Here is a 20,575-nt window from a genome sequence, read left to right as displayed (position 1 = left end):
GCGCTCTGAGTTCGTATGAATAAACTTTGGTTTATCAAATATTGTGAGCTAAGTGTTCTTATTTACTCACTTCAACTTGTTCTATGTAACTGTGTTTGTTACTTAGTTCCTTGGGTCCCTTAATCTTTAAAATAAATTCAAATAATAATGAATAAGAATTTAACTTCTGTAAATAAATCAATTGTTTTAACAATCAAAGAAATATCAATGTATATTTATATTTCCTTTTTAACTCAAATAATAATAAACTGAAAACACTCAAGTAGACTGTAAATAACAATTTACTGGATAAAAGGTAAAATGATCACGTTTCAGGATTTTTTCCAAATGTAAAATAAAATTATTTAAATAAGCAATATGAATTTCACAAATTCACACAAATGAATAAAACAATAAAATCAAGTACACATTTCACATTCACTCTTTTTGTAAATGGATATTTGTTCCCCTCTGTTGTTATACTTCAAATTTGAGTCATCAAACTCTTACTCAAACTTAATAAACTCTTCAAACAAATACTAAGCCGGCAATATGAGCTCACACTTAACCTCAATCAATATGAAAGTTCGTTATTTTCACGTTGCAGGCCTGTTTGATGCTGGGGTACGTTGTGGTCAACAAATAAACAAACGACCGCTTCACTCAACACTGAGCAACAAACAAAAAAAAATAAAAATACCTTGAACCATCCAATCAGAAGAGCGTGTTTCACCTCACGAGGTTAGATGTCCGTCAACTCCACTATCGCGGCGATTTCCTTGAGGCCAAAGGAATTCCGAGCACTCACGTTAGCTCACAAGTCATCTGTAATCATCCTCATGCTGACGACTCGCCAACTAAACACACAATCCATCCGAGCAAGATAGACACTGTTTAGTCTCTATAATTAGTCCATTCGCTGCATTAGTAAATGGAGGCTGGAATTAACACAACCAGAAATATTTTGAGGATAAATAATTCTTACCCGTCTCTGTAGTATCAGTTTCTGTTCTCATTCCGACAACACCTTAACTACATAAACTATTGTAACACATTATAGCATTAGTTACACTATATATTTTGTGAAACAATATAACACCAGATGATCGCACGCTCTTCTCCCTCGTGCTCTCCCAATTCTTCCTCGTTCAACTTTGCCCTCAATTATTCCCGCCCCCTTCACCTTAATCTAGAGCATAGATTGGACACCCAACGTGGACAAGTGAATATGATTGGATAAACAGAAGAAATATAAAAATACAAAAATAAAAATAATATCAACTTAATTAACATGAAACTTATCCAAAACCATATACATTTATGAAATGCACATATGTATATATATATATAAAAAAAACACTTCGTAAATTATTACACTGGGTTACAACAACATTACCAGTGTTCTGACAGCAAGTCAAGTCAAGTCACCTTTATTTAAATAGCGCTTTAAACAAAATAGATTGCGTCAAAGCAACTGAACAACATTCATTAGGAAAACAGTGCGTCAATAATGCTAAATGACAGTTCATCATTGAATTCAGTGATGTCATCTCGGTTCAGTTTAAATAGTGTCTGTGCATTTATTTGCAATCAAGTCAACGGTATCGCTGTAGATGAAGTGACCCCAACTAAGCAAGCCAGAGGCGACAGCGGCAAGGAACCGAAACTCCATCGGTGACAGAATGGAGACAAAAACCTTGGGAGAAACCAGGCTCAGTTGGGGTCAGTTCTCCTCTGACCAGACGAAACCAGTAGTTCAATTCCAGGCTGCAGCAAAGTCAGATTGTGCAGAAGAATCATCTGTTTCCTGTGGTCTTGTCCTGGTGCTCCTCTGAGACAAGGTCTTTACAGGGGATCTGTATCTGGGGCTCTAGTTGTCCTGGTCTCCGCTGTCTTTCAGGGATGTAGAGGTCCTTTCTAGGTGCTGATCCACCATCTGGTCTGGATACGTACTGGATCCGGGTGACTGCAGTGACCCTCTGATCTGGACACAGACTGGATCTCGTGGCCACGGTGACCTCGGAACAAGAGAGAAACAGACTAATATTAGCGTAGATGCCATTCTTCTAATGATGTAGCAAGTACATCGGGTGTTATGGGAAGTGTTCCCGGTTCCAGTTTACCTAATTAATGCAGCCTAAAAATCCTTTAACGGATTTGGATATTAAAAGCATATTAGTGTGTTATGTTTAAGCCAGGTTAAAGAGATGGGTCTTTAATCTAGATTTAAACTGCAAGAGTGTGTCTGCCTCCCGAACAATGTTAGGTAGGTTATTCCAGAGTTTAGGTGCCAAATAGGAAAAGGATCTGCCGCCCGCAGTTGATTTTGATGTTCTAGGTATTATCAAATTGCCTGAGTTTTGAGAACGTCGTGGAGGATTATAGTGTAAAAAGAGCTCATTCAAATACTGATAACCATTCAGGGCTTTATAAGTAATAAGCAAGTTTTTAGAGTCTATACAAAGTTTAATAGGGAGCCAGTGCAGTTTGGACAGAACAGGGCTAATATGGTCATACTTCCTGGTTCTAGTAAGAACTCTAGCTGCTGCATTTTGGACTACCTGGAGTTTGTTTACCAACCGTGCAGAGCAACCACCCAATAAAGCATTACAATAAACTAACCCTGAGGTCATAAATGCATGGATTAACATTTCTGCATTTGACATTGAAAGCATAGGTCGTAATTTAAATATTTTTGAAATGGAAAAATGCAGTTTTAGAAATGCTAGAAACGTGGCTTTCTAAGAAAAGATTGCTATCAAATAGCACACCTAGGTTCCTAACTGATGATGAAGAATTGACAGAGCAGCCATCAAGTCTTAGACAGTGTTCTAGGTTATTACATGCAGAGTTTTCAGGTCCTATAATTAACACCTCTGTTTTTCCAGAATTAAGCAGTAAGAAATTACTCGTCATCCAGTTTTTTATATCGACTACGCATTCCGTTAGTTTTCAAATTGGGGTGTTTCGCCAGGCCACGAAGAAATATAGAGCTGACTTTCATCAGTGTAACCCTCCCCAGGCCTTACAAGTAATGGGGAAGGTGTAAAAGAAGGGCAACAACCACAGTGTGTTTCCTTGCAAGCACAAACAGATTTATTAAAAACAAATGGTAATAAGAAGTGGCAAAGAAACGAAAAGAACACAAAGGTTTAACCCACTATAGATCATAGGGTTCCCCAATCCCATACAATGGCAGTTCCACTATTAAAGAGTACACTCAACCCAGACAGCAAGCAGTTTCTGCCCAAGTCTGGCCCACATGGATTTCATGCGGGCCAGATGTGGGCCGGATCTGGGCCAACACTATGTTGCTGTCTGGGAAATCACAGCACAAAACCAATAACACTACAAGTGTAATAGAAAACCAACATGCACTTGACTCAAACCACTACAAATTGTGCCCAATCACCTTAAGAGTCAACCATGCATACAGGAATGGGAACCCCTTTGTCTTTGGTTGATTAACACAAAACGAAGACAAATAAATGAAACAAAATCACAGTCCCACAATAAATTCAAATCACTTCATCATAGTGTAACTGTTAAAAGTCATATCTTACAACCCAACATTAACCCACCAATATTTTAGATAAAAGTAAACGGCAATCATGCATCATCTGCAAAACAAAGAAAATACAATTCATGATTGCCCCTTTAGAATATTAGAATTAAAAACAATTAAAAACACCTAACAATAAAAAAGCAAACTTCACATACTCCAATATTCAATTAAAATAAGTACCTGTGTTAATGAATGAATCTACTCAATTTCTGAGGCATCCACCAGTATATATCCTTTAAGCATACTATAAAACAAACAAACAAACACACATTAAAATGGACTGCACTAACCATAACCATGAGTCACAACCCTTACTTCCACAATTTACTTTAATAATGTTCACAAGGCAACGACTAGTTTCATTATCACCAAGCGTTGAAACATACCACACAGCTTCTCCTACGCAGCACAGGGTCCCACAAAGAGAAAGGCCAGAAGATTTGATTTCCCCCTTTATAGTACTTGGACTCATGGGATCTGTAGTCCAACACATTTGTAGTCCCAAGCATGCCTAATATGGAGCCACAACTAATGCTACCTCCACCCCATTACAATACACCCCCCTTATTTTAAATCGACGTCCCGTCGATCAAATTACTATGACCATGGTCGAAAAAACAGGGTGTTTGTAACACTGGAGAGCTCTGTTCTCGGGAGAAAGATATAACCATTTGAATGGACTTCTCTACACACGGCTGACTGAGGAAGATTATGTGGATTTGTATGCTGCCCTGCTGTGGACCGGGTTGTCCGCCTTACTAGGTCCACCTGTCGCTGCACTGGCTGTTCCGGTTGTCGACATGGCTGTAAAGTCAGCTCTTGAGGATCACCTTCTTCTGCTGGAAGTGGTATGCATAACTCATTCTCTGCAGGCACACCAGGTTCACTTGATAACATTACTATCATATCCCTTCTCTGCTCCTCAGGATCCTCACTTAAAGGGAATAGTCCTGGACTTTCGGTTCGACCTTCTGATGGGACATAAACTGGTCGCAACTCACTACGGTGTATTTGTCTCACTTTTCCACCATCAACTGGAATAATAGAATATACAGACCCTTGCCCCTCGGGACATCGAACAATTTGATAAGTGGTTGGGTCCCAAGCATCCTGGATTTTCTTTCTGCCTTGATGATCATGTGCTTTTTTATATACCAACTGGCCTTCCCTTAATGTCATCTGTGACACCTTAGCATCATTTACACGGGCCCGCTGAGCTGCAGCTTTCTGAAGACGGGCTCGGGCATTATTGAAAATACTTTCCAAATTATCTCGGTGGTCAACTATCCAGTCCACATTTGTTGGGCCATAGTCATCCAGTCCTAACATAAAATCTACCGATAAGTGTGGTTCTTGTCCAAAAATCAGGACATAAGGACAGTAACCTGTAGACTGGTGTTCTGTGGTATTGTATGCAAACACCAACTGTGACAAGTAAGATGGCCAGTCTCTTTTTTTTTCAGCAGGGAGTGTACGCAGCAGATCATGCATCGTTCTATTGAACCGCTCACACTGACCATTCCCCTGAGGATGATATGGTGTAGTATTAGTCTTTGCAATACCATAGATTTCACAGAGTTCTTTTATCAGGTGGCTCTCAAAGCACCTTCCCTGATCTGAATGTAACTGTCGTGGGACACCGAACAAATAAAACCATCGTTCCACTAATACACGGGCCACTGTTTTAGCAGTCTGATCTTTAGTAGGGATTGCTTGGGTATATTTTGAAAACACATCTGTCATGATTAATACATTTTCCATTCCACTAGTTGATGGTTCCAATAATGTAAAATCAATTGCTACAATATCAAGGGGTCGGTCAGCCATCAAATGCCCCATGAATTTACGCACCTTCGGTCTAACCACTTTTGAGAGGGTACAGCGCTGACATTTCCTACACCAGTCCTCAACATACCTATACATTCCTGGCCAATAACAACGTGCTCTTACTAGCCTTGCAGTTCGCTCCATCCCCTGATGGCCATGGTCATCATGAAGGCAGGTAAGAACCTCCTCTCTAAGGGCAGATGGTAACACTACCTGTCGGATTTCCTTATGACCCTCTTGTGGCCAAAATCGTCTATACAAAACACCATCCATTTTCTCCAACTTCTCCCATTGACGGACTAGCTCCAAAAGCTTTGGCTGTTCGAGAGAGCGTTCTTGCAATGTTGGTTGCTGCCTGCGGTCCCAGTATACCATGAACCTTCCTATGACAGGATCAGCTTCCTGCAACACACCCAAATTTTCCTTCAACGGTCTGGGAAAGACAGATACATTATTAACCCTGCAGACCTGACCCTGATCTGTAACAGACTGCCGTATTTGTTCCGGCACAGCTGCAATCGAAGCCAGCTCCACCAAAGGGGTGGAGCTTTGTCTAGACAAGGAATCAGCATTGCCATTATTGCGTCCAGGCCTGTATTTGATATCTAAATCAAACTCTGCAAGCTGATTTACCCACCTTTGTTCCAGTGCCCCCAGCTTTGCTGTCTGCAAATGACTAAGAGGGTTGTTATCCGTATATACTGTACACTTATTTCCCAGCAGATACTCTCTGAATTTTTCAGCTACAGCCCATTTTAGAGCCACAAATTCCAGCTTCATTGAGCTATAGTTTTGCATATTACGTTCTGCTGGCCTCAACCCTCGACTTGCATAAGCAACTGGTCTACACTTGCCCTTGTACTCCTGTGACAAAACGGCACCCAAGCCTTGAAAACTTGCATCTATCTCCAAGATGAATGACTTGCTAAAGTCAGCATAAGCAAGCACAGGGGCACTGGTCAAAGCTACCTTAAGGGTCTGAAACGCATCTTCACAAGCTTTAACCCACCTATCCCCCAAATTAACTTTTGGCCGCTTGGTTTTCTGGCCCCGAATGACTTCAGCTACTAGAGCATTCAAAGGCTCTGCAATACGTGAGAACCCTTTCACAAATCGTCGATAATAACTAGCAAAACCTAGAAAGGACCTAAGTTCTTGAAGAGTCTGTGGCTGTTTCCAATTTACCACTGCAGCTATCTTTTCTGGATCAGTGCTCACTCCTGCAGCCGAAACGACATGTCCCAAATAACGTACTTTTGGGCAAAAGAAACAACACTTACTGAGCTTAACTTTAAGATTTTGTTGCCTTAAACGACTCAGTACCAGTTCTAGTCGCTGCAGATGCTGTTCTACTGTTGTTGAAAAAATGATCACGTCATCAAGATAGAGCAGTAGGGACTGAAAACTTTGGTCACCAAAAATTCGTTCCATGAGCCGTTGAAAAGTGCTTGGCCCATTGCAAAGCCCAAAAGGCATCCGAAGAAATTCAAAGAGCCCAAAAGGAGTACAAAAGGCAGTCTTGGAACGATCAGCTTCAGCCACCGGGACTTGATTGTATCCACTTGCTAAATCCAATGTAGAAAACCATCTTGCCCCAGTCAAAGCATCTAAGGACTCCTCAATCCTGGGAAGTGGATAAGCATCCTTCCGAGTTCTTGCATTTAACTGACGATAATCTACACACATTCTCAAGGAACCATCCTTTTTCTTTACCAGCACAATGGGAGATGAGTATGGGCTACAACTCTCTCGAATGACCTGACTCTCCAACAGCTGCTTAATGTGGGCTTTAACAGCCTCCCACTGACTAGGTGGAATTCGACGATGACGCTGACGCACTGGGACATTATCCAACAATGGGATATAGTGCTCTATCAAGGTAGTGCAGCCCAAGTCACCATCATCCTTAGCAAAAACATCCTGATATTTATGCAAAAGATGTTTGACCACTTCCCTTTCTGCCTCTGAAAGCCCCGGTAATTCGACCCTTTCTAGCTCACTGTGGTTTGAAACAGAAGCGGACATCTGGCACTGAATAACAATTTCACTGACACTGCCTTGCAAATTTTCCTTAAATGAAATTTCTTGGTCAGATTGATTAACCATCTCAACTTTAATCAAACTACCCAACTTTGCTCTTGCAGGTAAGTATACAGTTTCTGTGCTGACATTAACCACAGGTACACAAATTGTAGTTTGGGAGGATTGTAACAATGCAGGGGAGATCAAAATTCCTGCAGGAAATCCACCGCTCCCATCACCACCAAGGGGTTCAAATAAAGTGGCTACATTTGAAAAAGTTTTAGGGCAGTAAGCTGTAACTAACCTCATTGTTCCGGCAGGAATCTGCACTGGATGCTTTGCTTGCACTCGTACCTGGCCAATATAACCAGGACCAAAGGGATCACTGGTTCTCTGGCACTGCAACAATGCATCCTTCCAACCAGTTTCTGCTCGTCTAACCTGTAGAACTGAAAATAAGGCTGAACCATGTTCTTCAAACAAATTGTTATAACACTGCCCTATTATGTTCATCCCCAACAGACCAGGGACCAGTTCTTTCTTTTTAGACATATCAATGTTTTCAGGGTCTTTCACAACCAATACACCCTGTTTAGGTAGAATTTGTCCCAACACATTAACATCAATTTCAAAATATCCCACTTAAGGGATGTTCAAACCATTCGCAGCTCTCAGTTGAAGCCAGCCACATTTTTTTAGAGCATCTGGTGCTAGTTGTCGAAAACATTGGTCAAAAAAAGTCTCTGTTATAGTGGTCACCATTGAGCCAGTATCCAGCAAACATAAAACAGGAACACCCCCCATTTGAATCGTCACTGTGGGACATTTGCCGATAAGACGCTGCACCACTGTAGGACAGACAAGTCTTGAGGTTTTTAAACCTTCAATGCCTAATTCAGTTTCTTGACTAGTAACCACAGGAGAGGCACATTCATCTATCTCCTCCACCGGTGTTCCCCTCGTTGTTCCCCCAGCTGACCTAGAGCCAGAATCAACAGGCCATTGTTGTCGACAATATCGGGCAATGTGACCCAATTTATTACAACGTAAACACCTTCGAGAACCATTTGGCCTTGTCAAAGGGACAGAGGGTTCATTACTTGAGGGTTTAAGATCATCAAGACGCTTCGTAATCTCATCAATCTGAGCTTGTTGGTGCTTTAACAACTCCTTAATTTCTCTTAATTCAGTAGATTCATTAGGCCTAGGTGATTCAGTTACTCTACCCTGAGCAGCATTACACCATAACTGAGCCGCGTCTAAAAGGCAAAGGGGGAGGTGTTGCTTCAATTTATAATAACGTTTTCAGGATTTCTCAGAGGGCAGGCTTCAAGTATAACTCGTTTGAAGTAATGGTGCTTCATATAACATTATCCAGAGAAACCAATGTTAATGATAAATCCCCTGTTATGTTTGTACTGGCTACTGTATACAGGCCACCAGGGCACCATACAGACTTTATTAAAGAGTTTGGTGATTTTACATCCGAGTTAGTTCTGGCTGCAGATAAAGTCTTAATAGTTGGTGATTTTAATATCCATGTCGATAATGAAAAAGATGTATTGGGATCAGCATTTATAGACATTCTGAACTCTATTGGTGTTAGACAACACGTTTCAGGACCTACTCATTGTCAAAATCATACTCTAGATTTAATACTGTCACATGGAATTGATGTTGATAGTGTTGAAATTATTCAGCCAAGTGATGATATCTCAGATCATTATTTAGTTCTGTGTAAACTTCATATAGCCAAAATTGTAAATTCTACTTCTTGTTACAAGTATCGAAGAACCATCACTTCTACCACAAAAGACAGCTTTTTAAGTTATCTTCCTGATGTATCCGAATTCCTTAGCATATCCAAAACCTCAGAACAACTTGATGATGTAACAGAAACTATGGACTCTCTCTTTTCTAGCACTTTAAATACAGTTGCTCCTTTACGCTTAAGAAAGGTTAAGGAAAACAGTTTGACACCATGGTATAATGAGCATACTCGCACCCTAAAGAGAGCAGCCCGAAAAATGGAGCGCAGCTGGAGGAAAACAAAACTAGAGGTATTTCGTATTGCTTGGCGGGAAAGTAGCATATCCTACCGAAAAGCATTAAAAACTGCTAGATCTGATTACTTTTCTTCTCTTTTAGAAGAAAACAAACATAACCCCAGGTATTTATTCAATACAGTGGCTAAATTAACGAAAAATAAAGCCTCAACAAGTGTTGACATTTCCCAACACCACAGCAGTAATGACTTTATTAACTACTTTACTTCTAAAATCGATACTATTAGAGATAAAATTGCAACCATTCAGCCGTCAGCTACAGTTTCGCATCAGACAGTGCACTATAGACCCCCTGAGGAACAGTTCCACTCATTCTCTACTATAGGAGAGGAAGAATTGTATAAACTTGTTAAATCATCTAAACTTACAACATGTATGTTAGACCCTATACCATCTAAGCTCTTAAAAGAGGTGCTTCCAGAAGTCATAGGTCCTCTTCTGACTATTATTAATTCCTCATTGTTATTAGGACATGTCCCCAAAACCTTCAAACTGGCTGTTATTAAGCCTCTCATAAAAAAGCCACAACTTGACCCCAGAGAACTAGTTAATTATAGACCAATCTCGAATCTCCCTTTTCTGTCCAAGATACTAGAAAAGGTGGTATCCTCACAATTATATTCCTTCTTAGAGAAAAATGGTATATGTGAGGATTTCCAGTCAGGATTTAGACCGTATCACAGTACTGAAACTGCTCTCCTTAGAGTTACAAATGATCTGCTCTTATCATCTGATCGTGGGTGTATCTCTCTATTAGTTTTATTGGATCTTAGTGCTGCGTTTGACACAATTGACCACAACATTCTTTTGCATAGACTTGAACACTTTGTTGGCATCAGTGGAAGTGCATTAGCATGGTTTAAATCGTACTTATATGACCGCCATCAGTTCGTAGCAGTGAATGAAGATGTATCATATCGATCACAAGTGCAGTATGGAGTACCTCAAGGCTCAGTTCTAGGGCCGCTACTCTTCACGCTTTATATGTTACCCTTGGGAGATATCATCAGGAAACATGGTGTTAGCTTTCACTGTTATGCTGATGATACGCAGCTCTATATTTCCTCGCAGCCCGGTGAAACACACCAATTTGAAAAACTAATGGAATGCATAGTCGATATAAAAAATTGGATGACGAGTAATTTCTTACTGCTAAATTCAGAAAAAACAGAGGTGTTAATCATAGGGCCTAAAAACTCTACTTGTAATAACCTAGAACACTGTCTAAGACTTGATGGTTGCTCTGTCAATTCTTCGTCATCAGTTAGGAACCTAGGTGTGCTACTTGATCGCAATCTTTCCTTAGAAAGCCACGTTTCTAGCATTTGTAAAACTGCATTTTTCCATCTCAAAAATATATCTAAATTACGGCCTATGCTCTCAATGTCAAATGCAGAAATGTTAATCCATGCATTTATGACTTCAAGGTTAGACTACTGTAATGCTTTATTGGGTGGTTGTTCTGCACGCTTGGTAAACAAACTACAGCTAGTCCAAAATGCAGCAGCAAGAGTTCTTACTAGAACCAGGAAGTATGACCATATTAGCCCGGTCCTGTCCACACTGCACTGGCTCCCTATCAAACATCGTATAGATTTTAAAATATTGCTTATTACTTATAAAGCCCTGAATGGTTTAGCACCTCAGTATTTGAATGAGCTCCTTTTACATTATACTCCTCTACGTCCGCTACGTTCTCAAAACTCAGGCAATTTGATAATACCTAGAATATCAAAATCAACTGCGGGCGGCAGATCCTTTTCCTATTTGGCGCCTAAACTCTGGAATAACCTACCTAACATTGTTCGGGAGGCAGACACACTCTTGCAGTTTAAATCTAGATTAAAGACCCATCTCTTTAACCTGGCATACACATAACATACTAATATGCTTTTAATATCCAAATCCGTTAAAGGATTTTTAGGCTGCATTAATTAGGTAAACCGGAACCGGAAACACTTCACATAACACCGTACTTGCTACATCATTAGAAGAATGGCATCTACGCTAATATTTGTCTGTTTCTCTCTTGTTCCGAGGTCACCGTGGCCACCAGATCCAGTCTGTGTCCAGATCAGAGGGTCACTGCAGTCACCCGGATCCAGTACGTATCCAGACCAGATGGTGGATCAGCACCTAGAAAGGACCTCTACTGCCCTGAAAGACAGCGGAGACCAGGACAACTAGAGCCCCAGATACAGATCCCCTGTAAAGACCTTGTCTCAGAGGAGCACCAGGACAAGACCACAGGAAACAGATGATTCTTCTGCACAATCTGACTTTGCTGCAGCCTGGAATTGAACTACTGGTTTCGTCTGGTCAGAGGAGAACTGGCCCCCCAACTGAGCCTGGTTTCTCCCAAGGTTTTTTTCTCCATTCTGTCACCGATGGAGTTTCGGTTCCTTGCCGCTGTCGCCTCTGGCTTGCTTAGTTGGGGTCACTTCATCTACAGCGATATCGTTGACTTGATTGCAAATTAAAACAGACACTATTTCAACTGAACAGAGATGACATCAATGAATTCAATGATGAACTGCCTTTAACTATCATTTTGCATTATTGAGACACTGTTTTCCAAATGAATGTTGTTCAGTGCTTTGGCGCAATGTATTTTGTTTAAAGCACTATATAAATAAAGGTGATTGATTGAATAGCCTCTCCTTTGCCTTCCTCATTCCATCTGATAGCCTCACTTCGAACATCAATTAAGGTACAGTGTGGAGTTTGTCTTACAAAACGTTTAAGTTCACGTTTAAGTGCTACATCTTTAACCTGCTCCACAAACTGATCACGGAGAACTTGGTCAGCATTCGGGACACCATGTGGACTACTTACGAGAATAGAATCCATCAAAGATATAAGTGCATGAGAGAATTCAATTAGGGATTCACCCTCTCTTTGTTTTCGATCATAAAACCCTTTCTGCAACTGCACAAATGTTTGTTTTGCTCCATACATACTTCTTAAAACCTTAAATATGAGTTCGGGAGTCTGACGTTCAGCTGCTGCTCGGAGTTTAATCTCCATTCTGGCTTCCCCTCCTAAATGATCTAAAAGGAATGCTACCCTTTCTCGCACAGTCCAACTGTCATCCCCAATGCAGGCTTCAGCCTCCTCAATCCAGTCCTCTATGCTCGAAGTAGAGTCCAAGTCCCCACAGAACCGTCGACACTTCCGCTCCCGAGGAACATACATCACTCTAGTGAAAGGCACAGGTGGAGGAGCATTAATGCTGGATACAGGCTGGTTAAGAGAGTCACGGCTGGATGCAGAACGTTGTTGCATTAATTGTTCATTTGCAGCCTGTAGACTACGTATCTGCTCCCGCAACTCTGTCAGCTCCTGTTCCATAGTTACGGTGTTTTCTTCTTGCACGACTGCCGTTTACTTATACAAATACCTTTTAAATACCTACACAAAATGGTGGGTATCAGTGAAAAAAAATAAAATAAAAAAAAAATAATAATAAATAAACAACAACAACGAAAAAAAAAACAAGGTCCACAGTAACACACTGTAGTGCTGCCCAACATCAAACAGACCCTGCCGACTACGCCATTTGTAACCCTCCCCAGGCCTTACAAGTAATGGGGAAGGTGTAAAAGAAGGGCAACAACCACAGTGTGTTTCCTTGCAAGCACAAACAGATTTATTAAACACAAATGGTAACAAGAAGTGGCAAAAAAACGAAAAGAACACAAAGGTTTAACCCACTATAGACCATAGGGTTCCCCAATCCCATACAATGGCAGTTCCACTATTAAAGAGTACACTCAAATCACAGCACAAAACCAATAACACTACAAGTGTAATAGAAAACCAACACGCACTTGACTCAAACCACTACAAATTGTGCCCAATCACCTTAAGAGTCAACCATGCATACAAGAATGGGAACCCCTTTGTCTTTGGTTGATTAACACAAAACGAAGACAAATAAACGAAACAAAATCACAGTCCCACAATAAATTCAAATCACTTCATCAAAGTGTAACTGTTAAAAGTCATATCTTACAACCCAACATTAACCCACCAATATTTTAGATAAAAGTAAACGGCAATCATGCATCATCTGCAAAACAAAGAAAATACAATTCATGATTGCCCCTTTAGAATATTAGAATTAAAAACAGAATTAAAAACACCTAACAATAAAAAAGCAAACTTCACATACTCCAATATTCAATTAAAATAAGTACCTGTGTTAATGAATGAATCTACTCAATTTCTGAGGCATCCACCAGTATATATCCTTTAAGCATACTATAAAACAAACAAACAAACACACATTAAAATGGACTGCACTAACCATAACCATGAGTCACAACCCTTACTTCCACAATTTACTTTAATAATGTTCACAAGGCAACGACTAGTTTCATTATCACCAAGCGTTGAAACATACCACACAGCTTCTCCTACGCAGCACAGGGTCCCACAAAGAGAAAGGCCAGAAGATTTGATTTCCCCCTTTATAGTACTTGGACTCATGGGATCTGTAGTCCAACACATTTGTAGTCCCAAGCATGCCTAATATGGAGCCACAACTAATGCTACCTCCACCCCATTACAATACACCCCCCTTATTTTAAATCGACGTCCCGTCGATCAAATTACTATGACCATGGTCGAAAAAACAGGGTGTTTGTAACACTGGAGAGCTCTGTTCTCGGGAGAAAGATATAACCATTTGAATGGACTTCTCTACACACGGCTGACTGAGGAAGATTATGTGGATTTGTATGCTGCCCTGCTGTGGACCGGGTTGTCCGCCTTACTAGGTCCACCTGTCGCTGCACTGGCTGTTCCGGTTGTCGACATGGCTGTAAAGTCAGCTCTTGAGGATCACCTTCTTCTGCTGGAAGTGGTATGCATAACTCATTCTCTGCAGGCACACCAGGTTCACTTGATAACATTACTATCATATCCCTTCTCTGCTCCTCAGGATCCTCACTTAAAGGGAATAGTCCTGGACTTTCGGTTCGACCTTCTGATGGGACATAAACTGGTCGCAACTCACTACGGTGTATTTGTCTCACTTTTCCACCATCAACTGGAATAATAGAATATACAGACCCTTGCCCCTCGGGACATCGAACAATTTGATAAGTGGTTGGGTCCCAAGCATCCTGGATTTTCTTTCTGCCTTGATGATCATGTGCTTTTTTATATACCAACTGGCCTTCCCTTAATGTCATCTGTGACACCTTAGCATCATTTACACGGGCCCGCTGAGCTGCAGCTTTCTGAAGACGGGCTCGGGCATTATTGAAAATACTTTCCAAATTATCTCGGTGGTCAACTATCCAGTCCACATTTGTTGGGCCATAGTCATCCAGTCCTAACATAAAATCTACCGGTAAGTGTGGTTCTTGTCCAAAAATCAGGACATAAGGACAGTAACCTGTAGACTGGTGTTCTGTGGTATTGTATGCAAACACCAACTGTGACAAGTAAGATGGCCAGTCTCTTTTTTTTTCAGCAGGGAGTGTACGCAGCAGATCATGCATCGTTCTATTGAACCGCTCACACTGACCATTCCCCTGAGGATGATATGGTGTAGTATGAGTCTTTGCAATACCATAGATTTCACAGAGTTCTTTTATCAGGTGGCTCTCAAAGCACCTTCCCTGATCTGAATGTAACTGTCGTGGGACACCGAACAAATAAAACCATCGTTCCACTAATACACGGGCCACTGTTTTAGCAGTCTGATCTTTAGTAGGGATTGCTTGGGTATATTTTGAAAACACATCTGTCATGATTAATACATTTTCCATTCCACTAGTTGATGGTTCCAATAATGTAAAATCAATTGCTACAATATCAAGAGGTCGGTCAGCCATCAAATGCCCCATGAATGTACGCACCTTCGGTCTAACCACTTTTGAGAGGGTACAGCGCTGACATTTCCTACACCAGTCCTCAACATACCTATACATTCCTGGCCAATAACAACGTGCTCTTACTAGCCTTGCAGTTCGCTCCATCCCCTGATGGCCATGGTCATCATGAAGGCAGGTAAGAACCTCCTCTCTAAGGGCAGATGGTAACACTACCTGTCGGATTTCCTTATGACCCTCTTGTGGCCAAAATCGTCTATACAAAACACCATCCATTTTCTCCAACTTCTCCCATTGACGGACTAGCTCCAAAAGCTCTGGCTGTTCGAGAGAGCGTTCTTGCAATGTTGGTTGCTGCCTGCGGTCCCAGTATACCATGAACCTTCCTATGACAGGATCAGCTTCCTGCAACACACCCAAATTTTCCTTCAACGGTCTGGGAAAGACAGATACATTATTAACCCTGCAGACCTGACCCTGATCTGTAACAGACTGCCGTATTTGTTCCGGCACAACTGCAATCGAAGCCAGCTCCACCAAAGGGGTGGAGCTTTGTCTAGACAAGGAATCAGCATTGCCATTATTGCGTCCAGGCCTGTATTTGATATCTAAATCAAACTCTGCAAGCTGATTTACCCACCTTTGTTCCAGTGCCCCCAGCTTTGCTGTCTGCAAATGACTAAGAGGGTTGTTATCCGTATATACTGTACACTTATTTCCCAGCAGATACTCTCTGAATTTTTCAGCTACAGCCCATTTTAGAGCCACAAATTCCAGCTTCATTGAGCTATAGTTTTGCATATTACGTTCTGCTGGCCTCAACCCTCGACTTGCATAAGCAACTGGTCTACACTTGCCCTTGTACTCCTGTGACAAAACGGCACCCAAGCCTTGAAAACTTGCATCTATCTCCAAGATGAATGACTTGCTAAAGTCAGCATAAGCAAGCACAGGGGCACTGGTCAAAGCTACCTTAAGGGTCTGAAACGCATCTTCACAAGCTTTAACCCACCTATCCCCCAAATTAACTTTTGGCCGCTTGGTTTTCTGGCCCCGAATGACTTCAGCTACTAGAGCATTCAAAGGCTCTGCAATATGTGAGAACCCTTTCACAAATCGTCGATAATAACTAGCAAAACCTAGAAAGGACCTAAGTTCTTGAAGAGTCTGTGGCTGTTTCCAATTTACCACTGCAGCTATCTTTTCTGGATCAGTGCTCACTCCTGCAGCCGAAACGACATGTCCCAAATAACGTACTTTTGGGCAAAAGAAACAACACTTACTGAGCTTAACTTTAAGATTTTGTTGCCTTAAACGACTCAGTACCAGTTCTAGTCGCTGCAGATGCTGTTCTACTGTTGTTGAAAAAATGATCACGTCATCAAGATAGAGCAGTAGGGACTGAAAACTTTGGTCACCAAAAATTCGTTCCATGAGCCGTTGAAAAGTGCTTGGCCCATTGCAAAGCCCAAAAGGCATCCGAAGAAATTCAAAGAGCCCAAAAGGAGTACAAAAGGCAGTCTTGGAACGATCAGCTTCAGCCACCGGGACTTGATTGTATCCACTTGCTAAATCCAATGTAGAAAACCATCTTGCCCCAGTCAAAGCATCTAAGGACTCCTCAATCCTGGGAAGTGGATAAGCATCCTTCCGAGTTCTTGCATTTAACTGACGATAATCTACACACATTCTCAAGGAACCTTCCTTTTTCTTTACCAGCACAATGGGAGATGAGTATGGGCTACAACTCTCTCGAATGACCTGACTCTCCAACAGCTGCTTAATGTGGGCTTTAACAGCCTCCCACTGACTAGGTGGAATTCGACGATGACGCTGACGCACTGGGACATTATCCAACAATGGGATATAGTGCTCTATCAAGGTAGTGCAGCCCAAGTCACCATCATCCTTAGCAAAAACATCCTGATATTTATGCAAAAGATGTTTGACCACTTCCCTTTCTGCCTCTGAAAGCCCCGGTAATTCGACCCTTTCTAGCTCACTGTGGTTTGAAACAGAAGCGGACATCTGGCACTGAATAACAATTTCACTGACACTGCCTTGCAAATTTTCCTTAAATGAATTTTCTTGGTCAGATTGATTAACCATCTCAACTTTAATCAAACTACCCAACTTTGCTCTTGCAGGTAAGTATACAGTTTCTGTGCTGACATTAACCACAGGTACACAAATTGTAGTTTGGGAGGATTGTAACAATGCAGGGGAGATCAAAATTCCTGCAGGAAATCCACCGCTCCCATCACCACCAAGGGGTTCAAATAAAGTGGCTACATTTGAAAAATTATTATGTTCATCCCCAACAGACCAGGGACCAGTTCTTTCTTTTTAGACATATCAATGTTTTCAGGGTCTTTCACAACCAATACACCCTGTTTAGGTAGAATTTGTCCCAACACATTAACATCAATTTCAAAATATCCCACATAAGGGATGTTCAAACCATTCGCAGCTCTCAGTTGAAGCCAGCCACATTTTTTTAGAGCATCTGGTGCTAGTTGTCGAAAACATTGGTCAAAAAAAGTCTCTGTTATAGTGGTCACCATTGAGCCAGTATCCAGCAAACATAAAACAGGAACACCCCCCATTTGAATCGTCAATGTGGGACATTTGCCGATAAGACGCTGCACCACTGTAGGACAGACAAGTCTTGAGGTTTTTAAACCTTCAATGCCTATTTCAGTTTCTTGACTAGTAACCATAGGAGAGGCACATTCATCTATCTCCTCCACCGGTGTTCCCCTCGTTGTTCCCCCAGCTGACCTAGAGCCAGAATCAACAGGCCATTGTTGTCGACAATATCGGGCAATGTGACCCAATTTATTACAACGTAAACACCTTCGAGAACCATTTGGCCTTGTCAAAGGGACAGAGGGTTCATTACTTGAGGGTTTAAGATCATCAAGACGCTTCGTAATCTCATCAATCTGAGCTTGTTGGTGCTTTAACAACTCCTTAATTTCTCTTAATTCAGTAGATTCATTAGGCCTAGGTGATTCAGTTACTCTACCCTGAGCAGCATTACACCATAACTGAGCAGCAGGGGGAATAGCCTCTCCTTTGCCTTCCTCATTCCATCTGATAGCCTCACTTCGAACATCAATTAAGGTACAGTGTGGAGTTTGTCTTACAAAACGTTTAAGTTCACGTTTAAGTGCTACATCTTTAACCTGCTCCACAATCTGATCACGGAGAACTAGGTCAGCATTCTGGACACCATGTGGACTACTTACGAGAATAGAATCCATCAAAGATACAAGTGCATGAGAGAATTCAATTAGGGATTCACCCTCTCTTTGTTTTCGATCATAAAACCCTTTCTGCAACTGCACAAATGTTTGTTTTGCTCCATACATACTTCTTAAAACCTTAAATATGAGTTCGGGAGTCTGACGTTCAGCTGCTGCTCGGAGTTTAATCTCCATTCTGGCTTCCCCTCCTAAATGATCTAAAAGGAATGCTACCCTTTCTCGCACAGTCCAACTGTCATCCCCAATGCAGGCTTCAGCCTCCTCAATCCAGTCCTCTATGCTCGAAGTAGAGTCCAAGTCCCCACAGAACCGTCGACACTTCCGCTCCCGAGGAACATACATCACTCTAGTGAAAGGCACAGGCGGAGGAGCATTAATGCTGGATACAGGCTGGTTAAGAGAGTCACGGCTGGATGCAGAACGTTGTTGCATTAATTGTTCATTTGCAGCCTGTAGACTACGTATCTGCTCCCGCAACTCTGTCAGCTCCTGTTCCATAGTTACGGTGTTTTCTTCTTGCACGACTGCCGTTTACTTATACAAATACCTTTTAAATACCTACACAAAATGGTGGGTATCAGTAAAAAAAAAAATAAAAAAAAAAATAATAATAATAAATAAACAACAACAACGAAAAAAAAAAAACAAGGTCCACAGTAACACACTGTAGTGCTGCCCAACATCAAACAGACCCTGCCGACTAGGCCATTTGTAACCCTCCCCAGGCCTTACAAGTAATGGGGAAGGTGTAAAAGAAGGGCAACAACCACAGTGTGTTTCCTTGCAAGCACAAACAGATTTATTAAACACAAATGGTAATAAGAAGTGGCAAAGAAACGAAAAGAACACAAAGGTTTAACCCACTATAGACCATAGGGTTCCCCAATCCCATACAATGGCAGTTCCACTATTAAAGCGTACACTCAAATCACAGCACAAAACCAATAACACTACAAGTGTAATAGAAAACCAACACGCACTTGACTCAAACCACTACAAATTGTGCCCAATCACCTTAAGAGTAAACCATGCATACAAGAATGGGAACCCCTTTGTCTTTGGTTGATTAACACAAAACGAAGACAAATAAACGAAACAAAATCACAGTCCCACAATAAATTCAAATCACTTCATCATAGTGTAACTGTTAAAAGTCATATCTTACAACCCAACATTAACCCACCAATATTTTAGATAAAAGTAAACGGCAATCATGCATCATCTGCAAAACAAAGAAAATACAATTCATGATTGCCCCTTTAGAATATTAGAATTAAAAACAGAATTAAAAACACCTAACAATAAAAAAGCAAACTTCACATACTCCAATATTCAATTAAAATAAGTACCTGTGTTAATGAATGAATCTACTCAATTTCTGAGGCATCCACCAGTATATATCCTTTAAGCATACTATAAAACAAACAAACAAACACACATTAAAATGGACTGCACTAACCATAACCATGAGTCACAACCCTTACTTCCACAATTTACTTTAATAATGTTCACAAGGCTAGTTTCATTATCACCAAGCGTTGAAACATACCACACAGCTTCTCCTACGCAGCACAGGGTCCCACAAAAGAGAAAGGCCAGAAGATTTGATTTCCCCCTTTATAGTACTTGGACTCATGGGATCTGTAGTCCAACACATTTGTAGTCCCAAGCATGCCTAATATGGAGCCACAACTAATGCTACCTCCACCCCATTACATCAGCATAACAGTGAAAGCTAACACCATGTTTCCTCATGATATCTCCCAAGGGTAACATATAAAGCGTGAAGAGTAATGGCCCTAGTACTGAGCCTTGAGGTACTCCATACTGCGCTTGTGATCGATACGATACCTCTTTATTCACTGCTACGAATCGATGGCGGTCATTTAAGTAAGATTAAAGCCATGCTAATGCACTTCCAATAATGCCTTCAAAGTGTTCTAGTCTATGCAAAAGAATATAATGGTCAATAGCGTCAAACGCAGCACTAAGATCCAATAGTAC

General features: G+C 41.2%; 3 long non-coding RNA genes across 3 annotated transcripts; all 3 read right to left on the bottom strand.

Annotated features, from left to right (window-relative positions):
• Nucleotides 1–266: 266 nt before the first annotated feature.
• On the bottom strand, nucleotides 267–1,284 carry LOC113099042 (uncharacterized). The gene is made up of 2 exons (XR_003289273.1): nucleotides 965–1,284; nucleotides 267–836 (listed from the first exon to the last, which is right to left on the bottom strand). It is a non-coding gene; the product is annotated as an uncharacterized LOC113099042 (long non-coding RNA).
• Nucleotides 1,285–3,430: 2,146 nt separating this feature from the next.
• LOC113099036 (uncharacterized) lies at nucleotides 3,431–3,955 on the bottom strand. The gene is made up of 3 exons (XR_003289271.1): nucleotides 3,931–3,955; nucleotides 3,725–3,788; nucleotides 3,431–3,599 (listed from the first exon to the last, which is right to left on the bottom strand). It is a non-coding gene; the product is annotated as an uncharacterized LOC113099036 (long non-coding RNA).
• A 15,274-nt stretch (nucleotides 3,956–19,229) lies between these two features.
• Nucleotides 19,230–20,145, bottom strand: LOC113099040 (uncharacterized). Its single transcript, XR_003289272.1, has 3 exons — nucleotides 20,121–20,145; nucleotides 19,921–19,984; nucleotides 19,230–19,793 (listed from the first exon to the last, which is right to left on the bottom strand). It is a non-coding gene; the product is annotated as an uncharacterized LOC113099040 (long non-coding RNA).
• Between the last annotated feature and the right edge of the window lie 430 nt (nucleotides 20,146–20,575).

The sequence above is a fragment of the Carassius auratus genome, unplaced genomic scaffold (genome assembly GCF_003368295.1).
Source record: "Carassius auratus strain Wakin unplaced genomic scaffold, ASM336829v1 scaf_tig00216840, whole genome shotgun sequence".
NCBI classification, from domain to species: domain Eukaryota; kingdom Metazoa; phylum Chordata; class Actinopteri; order Cypriniformes; family Cyprinidae; genus Carassius; species Carassius auratus.
This window is presented reverse-complemented; position numbering and strand designations above follow the sequence as displayed.